The sequence below is a fragment of the Lissotriton helveticus genome, chromosome 1_1, assembly GCF_964261635.1.
Source record: "Lissotriton helveticus chromosome 1_1, aLisHel1.1, whole genome shotgun sequence".
In the NCBI taxonomy this organism is placed as follows: Eukaryota; Metazoa; Chordata; class Amphibia; order Caudata; family Salamandridae; genus Lissotriton; species Lissotriton helveticus.
In genome coordinates this window covers 1,380,642,006-1,380,665,187 of record NC_136057.1, presented here as the reverse complement: position 1 = coordinate 1,380,665,187, position 23,182 = coordinate 1,380,642,006, and the positions used below count along the sequence as shown (strand labels likewise).

Genomic DNA, 23,182 nt, shown 5'->3' with positions numbered 1-23,182 from the left:
AAATTGCTATTGGGAGTTTCTGTTGCACCACTGTGTGTCCTCTCCCTATAAGACTTCAGATTATGCCATACTGTGACTGACACCCAGGGGTGTCACTGCTGCACCGCTGCCCACATAGTAAACCCCACGACCAGGGTTTTAAGTGGGATGAAAAAACTGGGGGTCTCTTACAGGGGCGTGGCTTAAAAACAGTAAGCTAAACATCTGTGCTTAGCATAGTGTCCCTCCCAACTGGTATTTTGCTGCTTTTGTCACTGAATCCAGATATATAATACTAGTAACATTACACCTACAACAAGCTAGGACTATTGGCTTTGTCAGTTGTTGTTAGTTGCAAAAGATAAATAAGCAACTACGCCTTCGCTGTGGACAACATTGAAAATGCTTCAGTCCTGACATGATGAGACTGTGAAAGGCCCGATAAAGAGTCTCTTTGAAGTTACATCAAAGGCAGTAAAGGTTGGTACTGCTGCATAGTGAAGATTTCTTTTCACCCTGAGGGTGAGGGCAAAAATGGACAGCCCAATAGGGACCCGTCTCAGCACCTGCTTTTTAGAACTGGCAGCTCTGAGCACTGGCAGGACCTGGCCCACTTGAAGGCCTGCCCACGCGCCAGCCAATGTCTTATTGTAACTGGCCATTGGGCATCACTATCACACAGGCCCGGTTCCAGGAATTTTTATTTGGGTGGGCCAAGGGTGCATTCGGGTGGGCCACTGCAGGCTCGATTTGTGTCGCATATATTTCTAGGCAGACCTGCTTCAGGGCCCTCCTTAGTCTTACAAGGCCCAGTAAAACGCACTCTTTCCCAAATCTCTTTCTAAATGTGATCACTCTCAAAAAGTGTTTTTTCCATGTAATGTTCCTTTGATGGGAAGAGGAGGTTTCTGAGGTGGGAGTATCAGGCTAGTGACACTTCTCGGGCTTCATCTGTGCGAGCCTTGAGGGAAAATCCCTCTTCAATACTACCTACACCTGACCACGGACTCTGCAGCGCACTCCCACACAGGCTTGATTATCCACTACTCCTTTCCAATGCACCTTATCTCACAGACGACCTTTGGCCGAGCCCCATATCAGGCACCATCGGGCTCCACTTTAATTTTTCCCAGTAAAAACATTAGTAAAATCAGCTTCAAACTTAAAACATTGAATATAGTAGTAAATATAATTATTATGCACTTTAAAGTATGTTCCACAGTAGCCCTTATGACCCGACTGCTATTTAAATAAAAAAAAACAGGAAGGCCGGCTTCAGCGCTGATGCGAAAGTCTTTTTTGGCACCGCACCAATAACCTTTCTCCGTAAATACCTTTACTCCCACCTTCCAACAGTGCCCCTCATCTCCAATGGCCCCCTCTATTTACCTCCTCCTCAGATTCCCTCACAGCCACACGCCACAATTGCCCCTCTTCTCCCCATAGCCCCTCCCCCTTTTGACCTCCTCCTTGGATTCCCTCACTGCCACCCTCCACCAGTGCCCCTCATCTCTCCCTAACTCTCCCCTCCACCCCATGACCTCTTCCTCTGATTTCCTCACTACCACCCTCCACCAGTGCCCCCCATCGCTCCATAGCCCCTCCCACTACTTCCTCCTCGGATTCCCTCACTGCCACTCTCCAACAGTGCCCCTCATCTCTCCGTAGCCCCTCTCACTACCTCATCCTCGGATTCCCTCACTGCCACGCTCCAACAGTGCCCCTTATCTTTATGTAGCCCCTCTCTCATATGCATTTCATTTGTTGTATAGCGCTACTCATATCAGTGTAGTGTGTGTCAGTACTTTACACAACGCACACATTATACAGAGACAATGAATCATACAAGTATGTAAATCAGTCTACAGGGAATGTCATATAAGCCAATGAGGATTGCAAGGTGTATGAATCACATGCCATTCATACTGGTGGGCAGGATATTTTAAGAGGGTTTGGTCTGGGGAAACACAACCTTAGGATTTAAAGAGTATTCCATGGGGGTCATCTTTACTTTTGAAAATGTATATCTGCCCAAACATACTCATTTTAGCAACATTAGAATAATGAAAGACTGGGGAAATTCTAACTATATCACAAAACAAAAAAAAGCGAAGTTCTAACTATACCATTCATGTTTGTATGCAGCTCTTTGATGACAGTTCATAGGTCACTGTCCTATGATAGGATTGTAACTTCTGAACTGCAAGTAACACAAGGATCTCTGTGATAAAGGCAGTAACCCACTAAGCTATCCAGGACTTTAAGTGGGCCGGGTCTCACTGGGTCTGAGCACCAGCAGTTTTTTTAAGGGGGCCTCGAAACGGGTCTCTATCGGGCTCTGTTTTGTGCGCTGGTCACAGGTAGTCTGTTTTTTTCCGTCACTGCAGTCCGGAAAAAAGTGCCAGGGCACAAAACAGTGAAAGAAAAAACAAGGGAGACCCTACTCACAACGGAACCAGGGTAACGTGTTTATCCAAAGAACAATGGTTCCTGTGGCATGATAACTTGTATAATTTTCCCTTTAGATGTCCCTCACTGTTTAGTCCTGACGAGACCTTCATCTAACAGGTCGAAACGCCGTCGACACCATAGGGAATGAACCCCTCAAACACAGTGTTCTATGATTGTAGATAGTCACTGTTCATAAATTGCACCTTTTTGTATATATATATGTCGCTGATATATTTGTCTTACTCTGAATACAAAAGCATTTTCTATAAATTTGTATAAGTGTGCTTTTTTCTTTGCCAAACCCCTCCTCTTTGATAACTTAAAAGTGCTTTTTAGCTGTTGTACTAAACACAAATTATACAAGTTATCATGCCACAGGAACCATTGTTCTTTGGATAGGCACAAAACAGAGCCCGATAGAGACACGTTTCGATACAGCAGGCACATCGGTGTACCCTGCTCACAAGTGGAAAGTTGCGGCATGACGTCATGCCAGGTGAGCGTTGTAGGGGGAAGGGAAATCCTTTAAAGAGAGTCATTTTCTCTCTGGATTTACCTTCTCTTTTCGAAACTCAAGAGCAGTAACATTGTTGTGAAGTCACCAGTGCTTTAAGTGGAAGCGTTTGCAATATTATATACAAGCCATAGTTGCTGTTATTTATCTTATGCAACTAACAACCATTGACAAAGCCAATAGTCCTGACTTGTAGGCATGATGTTACTTGTTGTATCATATACCTGGATGCAATGACAGAAACAGCAAAATACAAGTCGGGCCGCACACTGCTAAACACAGATTTTTAACTTGCTGTTATTAAGCCACATCCTCAATTACATTGGCCACGCCACTTTGAGAGACCCCCCAGTATTTTCATCCCACTTAAAGCCCTGGAGCTATCCACATAAAATACAGTTCATCAGCATTTAAAAACTAACAGACAAATGATTGCTCTCCAGCAGGATCATTAATCACCAGCGTTATCTGGGCATTTTGTATTATTATTGTTGACCTGTATCAGCCATGATAATGATAAAACTGTTTAAATGAAGCACACACGAAGAATGTGTCCTGTGCAGATTTTAAAAAGTAAACAAAATGTAGTAACCCATTCTCGTACCTACTCCATTAGTCAAACTTTGTGTCACAGCCTTATGTGATAAGCCACTGCAGGGGTCAGGAAAGGTGAATAGAAATAAACAAACTTATTTTCTCCTGCGCTGCATAGGAAAAGAAATATCAACGCAGCAGGACAGTAGACAAAGGTTACCAAAGGTGACCGTTGTCAAAGAAAGGATTTGTCGCCTTTCGCCATGCAGAGATGAAGGGGTGAAAGAGTAAACAAAGTCTCGTTAACATGTACATGGTCTTGTAAAGACCTGTGAAGTACTCGGGTGCTGCAGCGATAATCTCTAACATTGTCTGGTGCGCCCGGGAAGCTGTCTCAGCCCGGGCGCACACACACGACGGGGGAGGGTTGAAGCACTTTGATCCCAAAGGCGTTGCCCGCCTGCCTTCGAGCCCTCACTGCGAGGGCCAAGGATCCTGTTTGGCTAGAACCTGGCCTGCTATCACACCAGTTTGTGTCATAGCCCCCGAGGATCTCAGCCAGACCATACTGTCGCTGGCCACTGGTTGTCACTGCTGCCCAGCTCTTTGCTCCCTTAAAGATCCCAATCCATTGTATATAGGAACTGATCACTGGGAGTCCCTGCAGCTCTGATGTGTGTTGGCTCCTTCACCAAGGGACCAGTGTCTGTCCTCAAGAACTCAGAAAGTCCCATACTGTGATCGACAATGCGGTCTAACTGTTGCAAACGTGTCTGCCTACTCCCTCCAGGACCCTAGTCACTGCCATATTTCAAGTGAACACTGGTTATCATTGCTGCACCAATGTCTGTCTGATAGCCGCAGCACCGCAGCCCAGTAGTGTAGCAAGGATACCATGGGCCCTGGTGGAAGCAAGGGAAATTGACCCTTCGACTGCTGTTGCTGTATTAAAAAATAGCCATTATCAGGGTTCAATGAGCCCCTCAGGACTATGTGTCCCGGTGCACTGAACCTACTTCACTAACATTAGCTACACCCCTACCTCACCCAGTGTTAAGCAACTGGCCACTGACGGCAGATTTACAAGCCCCTTGCCTTGCACCACTTTTGCGTCACTTTTAACATGGGAAAAGTGAAGCAAAAGTGGTGCAAGGGCTTGTAAATCTGCCCCTGAGTCTTACTTCAGTATCCAAAGTCTTCCTTCCTCCAAGGCCGCATGAATGTCATACTGTCTGCAATTATGGCACTAATATCAGCGTGCTCCATCGTCAGTGACAGACCAGGTTGTTGTACACAGCAGTTTTAGGCACTAACTCAAGCAGTGCGAAGTTATAGCTCACGCTGCCCATGGCGCCTGAAATCTACCATCAAACCTACATTCTAATAATATTTAAAAAATGTGCACGGGGGAGGAGCCTAGCCTGCAGCCGAGATGGCCGCCTAGTCCCTCGGCTCCGCCGACCCTCGTGCCTTTCTTTATAATCCTGCCGCATATCCTGTGCCTTCACGCAACAAGTTAACTCGGGAAGTGCTCCTGATCCCGTTGTTTTGCTTCCCGGCGCAGTCCGAGCGCGGCCGGTGGTGCGGCGTCCCTGTTCTCTTTCCGGCCCTTTGAGGGATCGCAGCCGGGCCGTAGCCTGTGGGGTGAGGCGGGACACGGCCACGACAACAGCGGCCGCCGTGGCGGAGGAGGAGCCGGTCAGCTGGGGTTACATTGCTGCGCTGGGTTCATCGCCGCAGCGCTTCCCCTTGCTCGGCGCTCCTATGCTCCTGGAAACATTGTACCGGCGCTCTCTCTTTGTATCCTTCCCCAGCTTGGCTGTGACGGATCTGCTTCATTGTTGCTCTTCCCCCATAGCGGACGCCATTTTCTGCATTGGGCACCCAGCGCCTACCAGCGGAGTCCTCTGCTCATTTCGAGGGCTACTTGTTCGCCGGCGTTGCCACAGTTGAAGCGGCTTTAGGATCGGCTGTCCTCATGTATGTGTCCCGGCGGGGCCCCGCAGATCCTTTGCAGCAGTGTTGTACGTCGAGGATTGTGAATGGCGGCTTGCTTTCAGAACTGCTCTGCTGCCGTTCGCCCTGGGCGGGGGACGAGGCTGTCTCCTCCGTTGCGGTTCCACTGCTGAGGCCTCGTGATGTCTTAAATGCTTTGGAGGATCTTGTGGTTGCCTTTCATCACACTGCCCGAGGATTGGGGGACCGGCTTGATGCGATTTCACCGGCTGGCCGTCATTGCCTTTCTATGCTGCACGCTACGCCACATCCTTACTCTGTTCACGGTGGTTCGTCTACCCTGGAGCCCGTGGGGGTGATGGCTGCTCAGGCCACAGTTTCTGCTGCTGTCCGCTCCGAAGTTGGTCTGAAGGGGTCTGGCGGTACTGACCTTTCTCGATGGCCGGCGCGTCTGCTTCGTACGCCATGTTTTCCACTTCCTTTGTTCTCTGATGGCGTGCCTCTTGGCTTCATCCTGGATTCGATGCCTTTGCCTCGGCCTGCTGCGGCAGTTGGACTTGTTTTGCTTCCCACTGTACTATCTTCGGGCAAGCGGCAGTGGCTTTTATTGATTTTTGTGACCGTATTCCCAGCCGGTGTGGCCCATTTCGAGTGCCTCGACTTCTGCAGTGGATTTTACAGTCGCCTTTTCCACCTACGCTAGCTGTTTTAGACTTGGACTCCGCCGTCATGCTGGATCGAAGGGGACAGGGCTGAGACTGTTCCTCCCTTTTTTTGTTGAGACCTGCTGTGTGTATTGCTGGGGCTGTGATGGACAATTGCTGGAGGTAAAGCTTGGTTAGGTACTGAGGTGGGGTCCGGGGATGGGTGGCCGCGGCTAAAAGTGATGATTGTTTTGAATTTTCTCTGGCCCTCCTCCGGTCTTCTGTGATTCTTTTTCTTTCTTTTCTTTCTTCTGCATTTCGGGTACTCTTTTGGGGCGACAGACGCACTGCTAGGGGGGGGGTAGGCCGTAGCCTCTGCATGTGTGTTGGGTGGGGGGTGTGTGGGGGGGTTTTTCTTTGTTCGTTTCTGTTCCTATGGGCCTTAATTTTTCTTTCCTTTTTTTTTTGTTTATTCTTTTCTTTCCCTGTTTCTTGGAGTCCTGGGGTGGATTGGGGGATATGGGTAGTGGCTGGGGTGTATTGTACTGTGTGTTCGTTATATATCCTGATTTATCTGACCCCTGCCGGATGTCTTGTGAATAATGTTTGATGCTTTTTCTGATGACCGTAGCCCACCTTTGTCCTGGATGTATCGTTTGGACTCTGATCCTTCTTGCTTTTTGTTGTTTTGGACACGCTTAAAAACCTTTAAAATTAAACCTTCATTTATCCTACTTCTCTGCAACGCACGTGTTTATAGTGTACCTCGTGATAATCGCGCTAGTCTTATTAAGTTGCTGAGTCGCCTAATTGCTTGCTACTGTGCTTTAAATGTTGTTGTGGCCGGCCCCTGGGTTGTAGGCCCGTATTTGTTTGCTTATAATTTTCAATAAAGGTTTTAAAAAAAAAAAAAATAATAATAATGTGCACGGACGGAAAAACAAGTGAACTGGGTAAAACTAGTACTACTACAGCTAACACTGTAAAGCTACAAGAATATCATTGCAGCAAGCCATGTGTTGTACCTGATATTGTGTTATAATACCATGCATGGGGTTATGTAGCATAGTATGTTTTCCAGCTCCATGATCCGACATCATATGGTGTCATCGTGGAATGTTCATGACCTATTTATGTGACGTCACCGTGACTGTTTGACAGTTGACAGCTGACTCTCACGGCGGATGCTGTTCTTCTTTCTGCGCCCAGCGGGCCCTTGTTATCTAATAATAAAGTAACGTTTACTTTTATTGTGGCTGTTGTTTGTCCACACTACAATTGGCGACGAGGACTTCGGACCAGCAAGGGCCTGCGGGTGATATATCTGATGAAGATGAGGGTTTGATTTAAGAAGCCCGAAATCGACTTAAAAATCAAAGATAGAAGATAAGAAAATACGCGGAGTAAGTACCGTGTTGTGGCTGAGAGGCGTCGCCTGTGAGAGGAGCAAGCTGTATGAGTTTAAAGAAGCGCTGCAGTTACGCATGAAGATAGCTAGCTGTGTGAAAAATACCGAGCGCTGAAATAAGCCTGTGAAGTTATTTAACATAAGCGCTAACTGTAAGCTTTATAAGTAACAGCGGATTGGCTGGCATATGCAACGAAGACAACTGAAGTAAAAAATTCGGCTGTTGTATTACCTAAGGTTTTGGCGCGAATTCCTGTCAGTGTCAGGCAGAAACTGAAGGCGCAGAGAATCACCTCAGCTGTACGCGTGAGGCATGCTGGGATAGGTGCACCAGAAACCCATTGTAGAGTTATAGGTGGATGGAAAGTAACCGATGTCGAGTCAACTGAAATACGTGAGAAGGAGCTCATAGTAAAAGAGAACATTGAAAATAAACAGATGAAAGCCAAGGCATACTCTGATGTGGTGAACAGGGTGAAAGACAAGTATGTGACACCAGGTGATTGGGTGTTGGTAAGAAAACCTGGATCAATAAGCAAGGGTGAATCTAAGTTCAGTAAACCGATGAAGATCTGTAAGTCTTCTAGTGGTGCTGTGTACATAGAAGGCGAAGGTTGACGTAGTAAAGACGATGTAGTGAGACTGAAACGTGGTCAGGAGGAGATAATAATGAAAAATGAGCAAAAGGATGAAGGGAGATGTGATGATAGTGTGCTTGAGTGGGAAGACATACCTGAAACGCAAAACCAGTCACATGCTGCTGCCAGACCTAGTTGTTCGCCGCAGTTGGGAAGAAGGTCTAGGAGTTCAATTGTTGAAAAAGATAACATTGTTTTAGCCCGAGAAGACTCTATGATATGCCCAACCCTAGAAGGAGCTAGTTCCTCTGCAGCAGTCGTGGGGGACGTTGCACTTACACCTGTGGTGGGTTTTACATCCAGAGGGGGTAGAGTTGTCAACTTGCCAAAAAGATTCCAGGACTATGTAATGGAGTAGAGACTGTTCTGTTCTTTTCAAATGTAAAGAAAGGGAGGTGTTGTACCTGATATTGTGTTATAATACCATGCATGGGGTTATGTAGCATAGTATGTTTTCCAGCTCCATGATCCGACATCATATGGTGTCATCGTGGAATGTTCATGACCTATTTATGTGACGTCACCGTGACTGTTTGACAGTTGACAGCTGACTCTCACGGCGGATGCTGTTCTTCTTTCTGCGCCCAGCGGGCCCTTGTTATCTAATAATAAAGTAACGTTTACTTTTATTGTGGCTGTCGTTTGTCCACACTACACCATGTTATTGTTATACGTATTATTAAGACTAAGAATGCTATTATCTGAATTGTTTAATTAATACTATTACTAATACACTTTTCGTTTTTGTTATTAGAAGCAATAACTAGTAATAATGACAGCAACAGCTACAACAACACAACTGGCAAGATACCTGACGGGGTTGAACATGAGCATCATGTGTGTCGTGTGACGAAAATTTATCTTATTTTGATCATTTTGGCGGTGAGGCGGCACGAGCTGTTCGGTCCGAGGGAGCTGTGTTCATGATGGCCGCGGCCTCGCGAGAGCTGCATCCGTCACTAAACGCTGCCGTAGCCGGCTCCGAGCCGCCGTAATGAAGTGCGTGATGATTAATTGGGCTGACGGGCCCCGGCTGCGAGAAGATGAGGCCCGGAGACAGCGCGCGCCCATCACTCTTGCCAGCGGCCTATTAAAAGGAGCCGCCGAGAAGCCCGAGCGTGGAAAGCGTCGGTGACAGCAGGCGCTCTTTCCAGGCAAGACTGCAGCGTGGCCTGATATGAGGAGAGTCGGAAACGCGCCCTACTCTCGGATCCTTTACCCGTCTCTGTATCTCCCTCGCTGTGCGCGCCCAATCCTACATATTTATATACATACACAGGCATACATATACATATCACCAAAGGCTTCATTTGTATGTATTGGCAGTTTACAACGTTTCTGTGAGAAACAATGTACATAGCCACACGTGGCACCATGACAGATTGGAAGGATCGACACCATATTTACAATACATTCAGGCAACGCAGGATGACACCTTACTCTGCACCAAGGGAAAGGGATGGAATGTGCATTGTGTATTTAACATTGTATTGCAGTGGTCGTTTTATGATTAGAGAATAACAGTCACAAGTTTCAAGTGTCGTTATAAAACTGCTTTTGTGGTTTTTAATGTGTTAAAGGAAAACTGAATAAAGCTGTAAAGATCAGTAAATCTGTAAAGATCAGTTTCTCAAGTACAAGCGCTTAGAGACCAATCGGTGATAATGCGCTATACAAATGTAATAAATAAATAAATAAATAAATAAGCTGATTTGATACTGATGTTAGGATTTTAACTTCTAAACTGCAAGTAACCAAAGATCTGTCTGACAAAAGCAGTAACCCACTGACCTATTAACGGCACTTTGTGGTCTGCATGGTACATGTTCTTTGCAGCAGGCACATTAACCCTCTGCGTCACCATTCCATGAATCAAAACTTCCACTAGACAAAGCTCCGAACACTCTCTAGGAAGAATATTAATGAACAGAGTTATCAAACTATTTTTATTGTTGCCAAAAATTGCTGGAGGCCAGGAAGGAGGCAGCAAGGACTTTTAAAACCATAATATACTTGCCAACCAAAGTCAGCACCCAGTGCGAACACACTGGTCACACCGCCCTAGAGCTGGCACTTCTCAAGGGTCCTGTGACCTCAGTGACAGAGTCACTGTTGCTCTAGGGTGTGCTGCTTCATAAGCCTGCCTGCAAGACTAGAGGTGAACTTCAAAGACTAGAGGTGAACTTCAGTATGGATTGGGGTGGACAGCCCTCCAAGGTTAACCCACACTTGCCACTACTATGGTAATCCTGCGGATGTAAGACACTAGGGCTTATATGGTCTTGCGGGCCTTCTAAGGCCTAGCATGGGAATGTGCTCCCTCAGGAAAGTGGTATGGGGGACTGGTCATGAAGGCTGAACCTGTATCCTTCGTTCCAAATTTGGCAGTTCTGACCACAGTGCCACATCCTCTCCCCCACTGAACACCATACTGCCCCACTGAGAGATACTCACACAGCCTTCAACTACAACTCAATTGTGCTCTGCTATAAATACCTGGATGCAACTCAGTTCAAATTACGCACTAGACAAGAGCAATACGCTGCCTAAAAAAACATAACATCCTGAAAAAAGCAAACACATTGGGAATGCAAGATGAAGTTAAGCATGTGAAATGTAAGCAGGAGTAACATGGTTAACTTAACGCATTTACACTCACTAGTCAGTGAGTGCATGCCTGAAAAGTTAAGGACATGACTACAGGGCCTGGAAGGGATCCTTTAATGTCCATTGCTTATATCCTTACAAAACGTAAGCAGTATGGTTTAAAAAGACCACATCCATGAACACCGAGCCGCGGTACGCATTTTGTTTTCCAATCCACCCATCAATCCGGCATTACAGTATCTCCAGGAATGGTGCGCTTCCTCATTCAGGGAAAACAACGCTGCTCAAAGAAAAGATAAAAACAAAAGTGGGAAACATCCTAAACAACGAAGTTTTAATTACTACTTACCTGAACAACGAAGTGGAAACAACGCCAAATGCTGAACAACGAAGGCATGAACAACGACTCTTCTAAACAACGATTCCCGGACTAGAAATGCACTCTTCAATCTTGGAAATGCAATTCCTCTCCGCCCCCCGGACTGCTGCCAAGGAAGGTCACTCTTCTACGCCCTATTCTGCGCCAGCATTCTTCCCCAGAAGATGACCATGTGTGGCTCCCTCTCCGTGCGCGCGAGGCTGGCAGGGTCACCTGGTTTAATCAGTCAAGCTGGCACGTATCACATCTTTTTAGAGCGCAAGTTTGCAGCGTGCGAGGAGACACTCTCCAATCATGAGAAGTGAAACTTGCCGGAACGCAAATTCGGGTTTCATGTTTCTCTTTAGGCACGTGAAGTCATCAACACACCTAGCCCTCCTCACGGATTGTGCCTTACACCAGCTGCAACCTATGCCACGGCATGTGCAAATGAGCAGGCGAAGGAGGCCTTTTCAATTGATCCACGGAAATGGGATGCGTCTCACTCTAAGGAATTATGGCAGTATTTCCTGTTAGTTTTTCTTGTGCTGCTAGTCTGTTCAAAATTCAGCAGCAACGCACTGTGCCTGGCAGGAGGGCAGAGCAACCGGGCGAAGCAGTTTAGCCTCTTGTATATTCGTGAGTGCTGTTGACATGAAGAAATGCACAGCACAGTTCTAGCACTGTAGCTGGGCTAATTTGATTAATCAGTATTTTTGTTCAAAAAAAGCAAAAGAACATCAAATTCAAGTTTATTACCGACAACTGTGAGTGAGGCTTCTGCAGTAAGCCCTGTACCCAGAACTCTCTCGCGGAAGGGAAGGAAGGGCGGTGAGGGATATTCGAGGAGGAGAAAGTAGAAATTAGCACCAGCTTAGCCTCAGGTGTGTGTGGGTAATCGTGTTTATTTTTAGGGTGGGTGTAATTAGTTTATAAGGAGTGGAGCGATTGGGGTACTAGATGTAAAGCATTTGTTTAAAACACGCATTTCTTTACCACGAAAAAACGTGATAAAGGAATGCGTGGAAAAAAAAGTCGTGGTTTAGACGAGGTCGCGGTTGCGATCTCGTTGTTAGGGAAGTCGTGGTTGTGGAACTCGTTGTTCGAACATACCACCAACAAAAGTAGCGCTTCACTGGCAAACTCTGTATAGTGGAGCTAATGTGTTTGGGTCTGAATAAAACCAATCCAGCCACTTTGTGAACACTGTCTTGCTTTATTTAGTTATTTATTTATTTTTCATAGTTGAAACTTTTATTTCTCTCCTTCCCAAGGCTGTACTTTGGAATAAAATAATGCCAGAAAAATACAACATTTGTAGCAAAAGTATTTTTCTTTTTTGGAACCATTTCACAGGAGAACAAATAAACGAAAGGAAGAAAGAGAGGATGAGAGCCGTTTCTTGAAGTCACGGTTTTTAGTGAGGAGAAGCGAGACAGAAAGAGGGAGTAAGAGTAAGAAAGGGAGGAGGAGCAGCTGCCAGCGACAGAGCAGAAGTGGACACTGTCCTTGTCTTCTCTGGCAAAAAGGAAAGGCAGAGTCCTTTTCCTTCTCTGTCCACCGAACAGGCAGGAATCCAAAGCCTTCTCTGCAGGACTTGGTTATTTCTGCCATCCTGGGATGCATTATTAAACTAAAAAAAGGTAGGGGCACAGGATCTATTGAATTATAGAAGTAGGGGCACGCCGTGCCCTGCCAATCCCGCCCACTTCGACCACTGTTTTATTGCATATTCCTGTCCTTTCCTTGCTTTGACACGCTTTTGGCTGCCTCGTGCCAACGCAGGCTCCCGTGCACCATGGTGCAAGGGTGCCTGCTTTGTAGGCAGGATTGCTTTCATGTAGGAAGGGAGACCTTCCTGCAAGAAAGCAATCCTGAGAGGCATTTTCCTCTTTTTGTGTGTGCTGCAAAATGAGGCAAAAACTAAGAGAAATTGGTATATTTCTCTTCGTCATGGGAGGTGTCACTTTTTGAGGCATTCCCAGGTCCACCACTAATGGTAAATATGGGGATTCACCGAAATACATAGGTGAAAGTGTGAGAACACCCAGGTGCCACCCATGTAACCCCTCCCTGGGACAGAGTAACAAAAGGAAGTGATTTGAGCTGCCTTGCATTACTCCACTTTACCAAGCCAGAGAGGGCCCCACAAGGTGGCCTTGCGCGGCTTGGTAAATGGCAATATAGGGTTGGTGTGGCCCTTGTGTGGTGCAACGGCGACACAAACCCATAATAAATATGGGCCCCAGATCTTAATTTATGTGAATGGTTGCTGGTAGTGGGCACGGTACTAATTTTTGGAGAGCATGGCATGTTTTTTATTATCCGAGCAAGAGAGAAACAGGAAAACAGTAACAAACAGATGAAAGCAAGAATAAAAACAAGCATTTACAATGCAACGGTCTCGCCTTTGTAAAAGTTAGAGCTATTGGCATTGTAAATGACAAACTTTTTATTGATGGGTTGGTTTTGAAAACAGCTAAATAAATGGCATTGTCATTTAAAATGCCAATAGCTTTAGCTCTCGCAAATGCAAGACCTATTGCATTTGCACACACACACAGAGCCACACACACACACACACACACAGGTCCCTGCTTGCCAGCATCCTTCACCGCACCTTAATATTCAAAGAGGAGCTAAGCGGGGCTGCTCTCTCTTGGATTAACCAGAGTATTACGTCTGGCATATATTAAGAGCGATTTGCTTCCAAAACAGAGCTGTCAAGACACTGGGTGAGTCGCTGGAGGGCACTGCAGGGGAAGGAGGGGTGCAGCTGGAATGTGGGTGCGGGTCACATGCTGCACGAAGCACTGGTGCGGGTGAAGGGGGGATTGACGGGGGGTGAGATAAAGGTCTGAACACTGCATTTTATTTTAGAGTGCGGCACACAGAGAAGCATCCTAAATCTCTCGGTGCCACTTACCTTACACAAAACTCCCTGTATAAAAAGTGGAAACTTCCCTTTCAGACCCGCTTCTGACATTTCTCAACAAATTTAAAATTCTGCTCTCAAATACAGTCAAATCTTGTTCACCTGTTACAAAAGGTCTCTACATGACCCAGTGGAATGGCAGCATGTGTGTTTTGGGGAAGTTGTTCTCTAGATGTACCAATGGAAAAAAAGCCAATAAGAATTCTACTGATAAAATTTAAAACATATTTGGTGAAACGTATTTTCAGCATTACACACCAAAAACAAGTTCCGAGACAGCTGTTTTTTTCAGTAGAAGTTCAGTGAATGTGGAAACCCGATAATATAACAAATGAATTAAGTAAAAAACATTTGCAATTGGGCTATTGAACTTTCCACCAGGTACCCCGATTAAAGTAAAAAACAAAAAATGCACGCCTCCCCAGTTTTTGCAGTGTCTTGGCATGTTGCGGTTTGTGTCTTTTTACATCTCCAATGCCATCATGGCACCAAGAACGTATCAGAAACATGCACCCCTGCTCCAAAGTTCTATGACCTGTATTCAATGCCTCCCTTACTTGGTGCACGTGTGCGCAGCATTCCGCAGCCCCTGAGGCTAGGCTGGTGCTGTGTAGCTGCCTGCATGTTGTATTCATAATTACACTTGTAATTTACACATCTTATCCATCACATACCCCATCACACTGCCAAGCGCTGAGTACTGTAACACCGCCAAGCACTCAGTCCCGTAACTCGATAACTGCACTTTGGTAGTCATGTTGCACAATATGAAAGCACTTCCCAACTAGGCTCAGAACAAAAACTACAACCTTTTAACCATGCAGCCTGTGGAGTGTAGCCAGCTATCCGTGTTGGTGTGTCTTTCCCCACACAGGGGTAGTAAGCGTATACAAATGCAACCATACACTAAACAGTGGAGACCAGTGCTTGAAAAGGAAATATATTAGTGTAAGTGCTCCTTATCCTTGAGCACGTTTGCTCCTGAGAAGTGATGTTACTCCCCCTTTAATAGCATGGGAGCAGTGCTGAGAAGTGCCGGTGCAATCCCTTCCAAATGAAAGAAGTGCAGGTGCAGAGTGCTGGCGGCGGCAGATAACCCACTGAGACACAGGCACGCGCCTCTATGTAGAAGGCATCTCAACTAATTGACTTCAAGCAGAGACATCTGACATTAGGACGCATGACACTTTTGAAGACAGGGGGTAAGCCACACCCTCAGGATGTACAACTTGCCGGACACTTTGGCTTGGAGCACGTCATTGTTATTAAGATGAAACCTTCCAGCATACGCAACAGATGTCAAACCACTTTGCTTTATATGCCAATATCTGCCAAATCCGGGAGTGGGAGATGATTAAAGGAGCGATTGTTTGATTTACAAAAAATGCACGGTTTCTTGGCAGGTGGGCACATAATCTTCCCTGCGGCGTTTCACATCCCTCGAACTCAGAGCAATCGCTCGCTCTGCCAACCAATGTCACCCTCTTGGAAATGGTACATTCTACACACTTCCGAGCGTTCAAACACATCGCAAGATCGCCCTTTCTTTTCATGTGTATGTGCTGAAACGCAGTCGCAGCTCCGCGGGTCATGCTATGCACAAAAGCAGACCAAGTAAACACAATGAGTCTTGGAGGGCGCATTTAGGGGTAAAGGTGCTAGTGCTGGGTGCGCGAATCGTGGTAACCTCAACTGGCTTTAATGGAACCAGCCTCTTCAGAACAGTTCACCCCGTTCACTTCAATGTGATCACCCTTCCATCACTAAGCGCTTTGGCGTATCGCCGGAGGTATGAAGCGCTATGTGAATGCAACAGCACATTGCAAATCTCCAAGGTAGCAGACCTTCATCCATCAGGAATGGCTCACCTCGACTGACTGCAATGTGGTAACACGCCACCCACCTTAAGACTGACCGGCACTGAATTCAATGGAACCTCTCTTTAAATCGCTTTGCTCTGACAAGAGTATGCGTGCTTTATTGTGGCACGAAAATAAATCTGACTGTTGCTCTAGCAAATTTAGGTGGCGACAGGAGAAATAAACACACCTGAGCTCAAAACGTGCTCCAAAGCAGACCTGGACGGGCCCACGATGTTTTCCAAATCTTTTAATAGAAAGTCAACTTTGCACCAAAAACACAAGCTGCGGGACTTGGAACACGAGAGCTAAGACAACACATCAGAGGAAGGGCGGAGACGGCGAAAGTGAGAACCAGCAGCTGTAATGACTCCCGAAGCAACCACCAGCAAAAACAAGCCCATCCCGCGAGTTGTGGGAGGAGCGCGCGGTAGCCGGCGCAGTGTCTCGTTTACAATCTTTCCCGCAGGAACAAAGCAGGCCCAGTCTGCCTCGCGGCGCATATGGCTTGGCAGCGTGCGGCGCGCAGGCCCACGAGAGGCCCCGGATCCACCCGTGGCCTGCTCCCCGCCGCCCGAGGCCTCCTGGATGTGGCCGGTTGCGACGAGAGAACAAGCAACGGAGAGTGAAAGGGGAGGGGGGCGGGAACGGGCACACGGGGAGGGGGGCGGAACAGACACACGGGGAGGGGGCGGGAATGGCGCACGGACAGGGGGGGGGCGGAACGGCACAGACGACATGAGACGCTGGCCCCCACTACAGACGCAGCAAGCACTTACCAGAGGAAGACTTCTTCCGGCGGCGGTCGGCCTCGAATGACAAAAGCAAACACGGAGGACACAAAAAAAGAAACCCCGCCCACCGCCCGATGACTACACAGAGGGAACGCCCATGGAAAAAATCTCGGGAACGCCCCCGAATCTGGTCCGTGAATGACGGACAGATCTCTGTTCCAATGGCTAGCCTCCATTTATGGAGCTAGCCAATGGGACAGGGGGGCGTATTCCAGAGTCCTTACTGAAATCAAGAGATTTCTCTTGGAGGCGGAGCTTACGCTCCGTTCTCCAGGCGAAACCTAAAAACAGGCAGACTGAGATAAAGGGCCAGGAAATGTACAGTGGTGGAAGATCTAGGCATGGTGAGTTATCACAAGTAGACAGTCTTAGTATTCAGGAACCCTGGCATTAGACAGAGGGCTATTTTTCTTAAACAAATGTTGTAGGGAAAACAAGCTGGAACAACAGGTGAATCTTCACTTCGTAGTTTATTCATTAGAGAACCCCAAACGATCCCTGCCAGACGCAGCTGGCCCAACTGTCACCGATGGCTTCCAGATGACATCACCATATAGAACACTGAGTGCATCATAAATGAGTGTCATTCAGCCTAGCAGGAAGAGCTCTAATACCACAACATATCTCCCTATCTTAAATTTCAATAAAAGAAATAAACAACACAGACAGAAAACAAAGAAGAAAAGAAATGAGAGAGATTGCTTAAATAGATGAACCACAAAAGAAATTTGTAAAACGAAATTGAAAAAAAATAGCTCTAAAGATTTTATTTCAGACAACAGCAACATAGTCGCTCAAGTACGCAGGTGCTCTTCTTTCTCCCGCCTCCCTCAAAACACGAGATGATCCCAACAACCCATCTCCTCCCCTTCCATCACCTTCTTCCCCAACAAACTCATTAACCCCACACCTGTTTAAATCACCACCAGCTCCTCCCTTTGAAAATTCTGCATCAGTCATCAACATCCAAGGCGAAGACTCAGAGAAATCTCCTCCGAACTCACATTGGACTTAGCATTTTGCCTTTGATACAAAGCAACACGCCTTAACTCCATGTCTGCCCATTCATCAGCTTAACCCAATTTCCTCCAACAGCTTTCACTTTAAACGGGCCTCTGAACTTATTAAAAAAATTAGTGTGAAGACCAGGCTTAACTTTGACCCAATCACCCACATTAATGAACAATTTTTCACCTTTCCCCTTAGACACAGTGCTTTTTACATCATGAGTAGACTTTTCACGCATCCATGATGGAAGTAATTTTGTACCAGCTTCCCTTCCACGCATCATTTCAAATGGACTTTGCCCCAAACTACTGTTTGATGTTGTCCTATAAGCCCACAACATCTCGCTCACAGAACCAACAACAGACAGACCTGCACTATGTGCCAATTGCATAGTACCCTTTACCATTCTATTTATGCGCTCCACCAACCCATTTCCCTGAGGGTTGTACAATGAACAACAGGAGTGTTTGACCCCAACAGAATCCAAAAATTCTTTCATCTCACAAGACATCAATTTCGTCCCGTTATCAGTCAGAAGAACTGATGGAAATCCTTCTCTTTTGAACACCTCACTCAAAACACCAATGGTGGCACTCGTGGTAATAGAACTCATGAAGGCTACTTCAATCCACTTAGACTTAGCATCAACTAAGACCCACGCATATTTCTGGTTCTCTGGCAAAAGCGAAAATGGACCAATAAAATCCAAACACACCTTCTCCCTCACTCTCTCCGCTTGAGAAATATGCTGCGGCTCATTAGAAACACCTAAACCTACCCTCAATCTTTTCTCAGATTCCTTACCGGCTTGACACCGCACCACCCAATCCTTTACTTCAACATCCATGTTCGGCCACCAATAATTCTCCTCAATCTCTTCAATGTCATTGTTTGCCCTAAATGCCCCTCGTGAGCCAAACTAATTAGTCTAGAACGCAACCCATAGGGTGGCACAAATTTCTCCTTACGCATAATGATACCATCCTCAGTAAAAGACAACTCATCTACAATCTTCAGAAACGGTCTGACCTCCACAGGTAAGTTACTCTCTCTCAGAATACATCCTTTGATCAAATTCACAACAACATTCAAAACATCATCATCCTCCATATGCTTATACCAAGCACTCCTTTGAATGGCATTTGCATATGCTTCCAAAGCATCATCCACATTCGCCACCACTTCTTCAGTTGGTAAATCCACCACCAACCCTCGTTTGTCAGGTAAACGTGACAAACAATCCGCCACTTTGTTCCTCCACCCTGGCACATATTCAAGCTTGCAATCAAATTCCTGTAATCTCACAGCCAGCCTAGCTAGTCTCCAAGAGCAATTTTGAATCCGTCCCGGACCCAGAACCTTTAATAATGGTTTATGGTCCGTTCGCAATATAAATGGACTGCCCAGCAAAAATACTCTGAAATAGTTGGTTGCCCAGGCTGCCGCCAACGCCACCCTCTCTATCACTGCATAGTTCCGCTCAACCTCAGTTAATGATCGGGATGCAAAAGCAACCGTCTTCTCCTCTTTGCCATGCTTTTGTGCAAAAACCACCCCAATTCCCACAGCACTCGCATCTACAGTAACAACACTCTCGATGCCACTCTTAAAATGGAGTTAGTACCCCAGCATGTGTAATATCATCTCTAATCATATCAAAAGCTTTCTGCTGTTTTTCCTCCCAAACAAACTTTCTTCCACGCCTCAGTAATTCTCTCAGGGGTTCTGTCTTTTGTGCAAAATCAAACACAAACTTAGCATAGTATTCCACAAGACCCATAAAGGATCTCAAGGTGTCTCTGTCATGTGGGATTTGAGCATTAACTATTGCACTAACCAGATTTTCCTTTGGTCTAACACCCTCACTCGTAACCAAATGGCCTAAATTCTCTACCTCCTTTGTGAAAAATTTACATTTCTCCCTATGCAAAGTCAACCCTGCCTTGGCTATACATCTTAATACTTTTGCTAAAGACTGGTTGTGCTCTTCTTCATTCCCTCCAAACACCAAGACATCGTCTTGGAACACCACTGCTTTCTCCACACCTGCAAGAACAGAGGACATTAATCGTTGAAACACACTCGCTGCCGAACATAATCCGAAAGGAAGCCCACAAAACTGAAAAGTGCCTTCACCAGTTATAAACAAAGTTAAATGTCTAGAAAGTGGAGCTAACTTGACTTGATGATATGCACTCCACATATCTAGTTTTGAAAAGAAGTTTGCATCATTCAGCATCAACACCAATTAATTAATATTCGGCAGTGGAAACCTGTCCATTATTACATTCTCATTCAGGCTTCTTAGGTCCACACAGAATCTGAGTGAGCCATCTGCCTTCTTAGTTATCACTACTGGAGATAACCAATCCGTCGCTTCAACCGGTTCTATTACTTTATCGTCCAACAATTGTTGAATGATCTCTTTAACTTTTCCCCTCGCAGCCATAGGAACCCTCCTTGCCACATGTTTCACAGGAACAGAGTTTATCCTCAACTTTATTTCATGTTCATATTGTTTGAATTGTCCCAATCTTGGTTCAAAAACAGCCTTGTGCTGTTCTAATATGTCATCCAAGCTTATATTGTGCACAGCCAAAACAGGAACATCTGACCTTGGATCCACCTTTATACCCAGATCAAATTGATGTGGCCAACCTAAAATGGGTGGTCCTTCCTCAGCCACATAAATCTTCCCTTGGGTATATCTTCCTTGGAAACTGATCTTCGCGTCCAAGTATCCCACCACACTTATGTCATTGCCTTGGTAAGACTTCAAAACAACATCCGAAGAAGACAAAGACACTTCCGGCCATGTCTCCTGAAACAGCTTAAGTGGAATAATGGTATAGAGCGATCCAGTATCCACCATCAAAGATACATTGCTTCCATTGATTTCAAAATCCGCTTTTGGACGTACTCTCCTCCGTTCTTCTCCTGCCACCTCCGGTTCCATTTTCTCCATCAACAACTATCACCCTATAAGACGTTTGTGCTTCTTCCACAGCACCCACTTTGTTTCCTTGCTGTTTGCACATTCTTGCCAGATGACCTCTCTTTCCACACTTTAGGCAGTCCTTTCCTACTGCATAACATTGTTTCGAATCAGACAAATGATAGCTACTACCACACCTGGTACACTGCCTGCCAACATTTTTTCCAGGCACTTTACTCCATTGCTTCTGATATTTGTTCTTCCCACTGGCACCAGAACTGCTCTGTGATCTACTCTTTACAGCGTTTACACTGTCATTATCATCTTGCAGAACTGCTACATCATCATCTTTCCCTTTGTTGGAAGCAATCTTCATTTCCCTCATACATTTTTCTGACTCCTCCACAACTTTGGCAATAGCTATTGCATCCTTGAGTGTTGGATTGCTAGCCGCCCAAAGTCTCTCTTGAGTCTTTTTGCAAGAGCACTGTACAATCAGTTGGTCTCTTATAATTTCCTCTTGCATATGACCAAATTCACATTTCGCCAAGAGTTCTCCCAACCTAACAACGAAATTATCAATACTTTCATTTTCACGTTGAGGTTTAGTGTAGAATTTGTGTCGTCTCATCACCACATTAACTTGCTTCGCAAACTTCTTTTACAACCTTAACACTGCCTCCTTTAACACATCCTCCAACGCTCCTCCTTGTGCATTACCCTCAGGTGGCAGATATTTAAAAATATGTTGCCCCTCCTTTCCTAATGACCCTAAAAGCAGAGCCTTCTTTCTAACCGGTGGAAATTTTGTGCCATCCAGCGCTATTAAGTAATATTCAAAGCTCTCTATCCACTCCTCCCACTCAACGGGTGGTTCTCCAGGCGACATTAGAAAAGCTGGTGGAACAGCAATTGCATTTCTAAAATCCATTTCCGTTCCCCACCAGAAGGTGGCAGCAGACCTTACTAGAAGTTTTACAAAACTTGAATGCCTTTCCACTGGCTCTCCTCAACCAATGAGAATGTTCGTAACTTTTCCGGTTTCACTTCAGCTCAAGGTTTCACTACAAGTCGATGTACAGTACTGGCAGTAAGTTGTTTTATTTACCTGTTCCTATTTCGCTTAATATTTGTTGTTTTCACTATGTGTCACTTTCTTGAACACAATGTCAATAATCACCAGTACAGAGTTTGCAGTGCGATGCCGACAAATGATGGGAACTGTTTAATGTGTTCCTTAACAGCACTCTGTCACCCTTGCTCAGACAAGCGTTCCTTAAGCTAAACAGCACAACGCTTTATCTGCGCTGCAAGTATTTTCCTTTGAGACTCAGTACATGTCACAATCTGCCCGCGCTCCGCCTAGTACACGCTGCAGCCTCCATTTCCGTTACGCTGTATTTCTCTGCTAGCTCGCGCTGACACATATACCGCGTTTATAATAGAGAACAGTTATCTGTTAGGCTGGTACATTTATCTTTCGCTGTGCCAAATGAGTATTTCAACTGTTTTCCTGTGGTACAATTATATACAGTAGGTGTGACTCAGTCTTTCAAAGCGCTGCCTTGACTTCGCAACCTCGAATTCTGACAACAGTTCAAACTCACTTTGACGCGCAAACCTACTTTTCACACAAACTTTATTTTAGCGCAATTTATATTGCTTCACGGTTACTTTTACAGTGTTAAACTTAATCCACACAGGTTGCGCTAAGATTCTTCACTGCTGCGCGATAATTTTCAAACAAAGTTCGCTTACTTGAAATGGTCGATTATAATTAACAGCATTCCTCTTATCGTGATATTGTAGTTGACACTCCGCTCACACGGTGTTTGGTATGCTCCCTTTGCAATACACACACCGCACCTTCTTCATTCCTTTTCGTGAGCAGTTAACACGCGTCGATTCGAATTCTCGTTCAGGGTCGCACTATCTCTAACACATCGCCGCGTCTGGAGCAGCGTCGCCAAAAATGTTGTAGGGAAAACAAGCTGGAACAACAGGTGAATCTTCACTTCGTAGTTTATTCATTAGAGAACCCCAAACGATCCCTGCCAGACGCAGCTGGCCCAACTGTCACCAATGGCTTACAGATGACATCACCATATAGAACACTGAGTGCATCATAAATGAGCGTCATCCAGCCTAGCAGGAAGAGCTCTACTACCATAACAACAAAATAAGCACTGGCTACGCTTTGGTGTATGGGAGCAGGGGTCCTACTATCAATAGTGCAGCAGATGCAATCAGTGCCTTAAATGGGCAGTGATTGTCCTTTGTTGTGTACCTGCACTTCTTTAATTTGAATAGGAGAGTTCCTGCAGCACTGCTTCAATATATTTAATGAGAGAGTACCGGCATTACTCAGGAGCACACAGGTACTCTAAATAGTGAGTACCTGCTCTTCTATATTTCCATTTAAAGCACTGTGTGCAGTGACTTCAGTGTCCTGGGGTTCTAGAGGCCCATATCTCCCGAACTATGGCTGTTTTATTTGTGACCAAAGCAAGAGGAGGGGCATATTTTCTTTCTTGCATTAGGGCCTGCATCACCCTTGCTACC

At 45.8% G+C, this 23,182-nt stretch overlaps 1 long non-coding RNA gene across 7 annotated transcripts in view; it reads right to left on the bottom strand.

Annotated features, from left to right (window-relative positions):
- Nucleotides 1-22,689, bottom strand: part of LOC144825091 (uncharacterized) — a 1,621,997-nt gene extending 1,599,308 nt beyond the window's left edge. For all 7 annotated transcript variants that reach the window (XR_013609275.1, XR_013609265.1, XR_013609268.1 and 4 more), the window contains exon 1: nucleotides 22,379-22,689. This is a non-coding gene — a long non-coding RNA (uncharacterized LOC144825091). The remainder of the gene's footprint in view (nucleotides 1-22,378) is intronic.
- Between the last annotated feature and the right edge of the window lie 493 nt (nucleotides 22,690-23,182).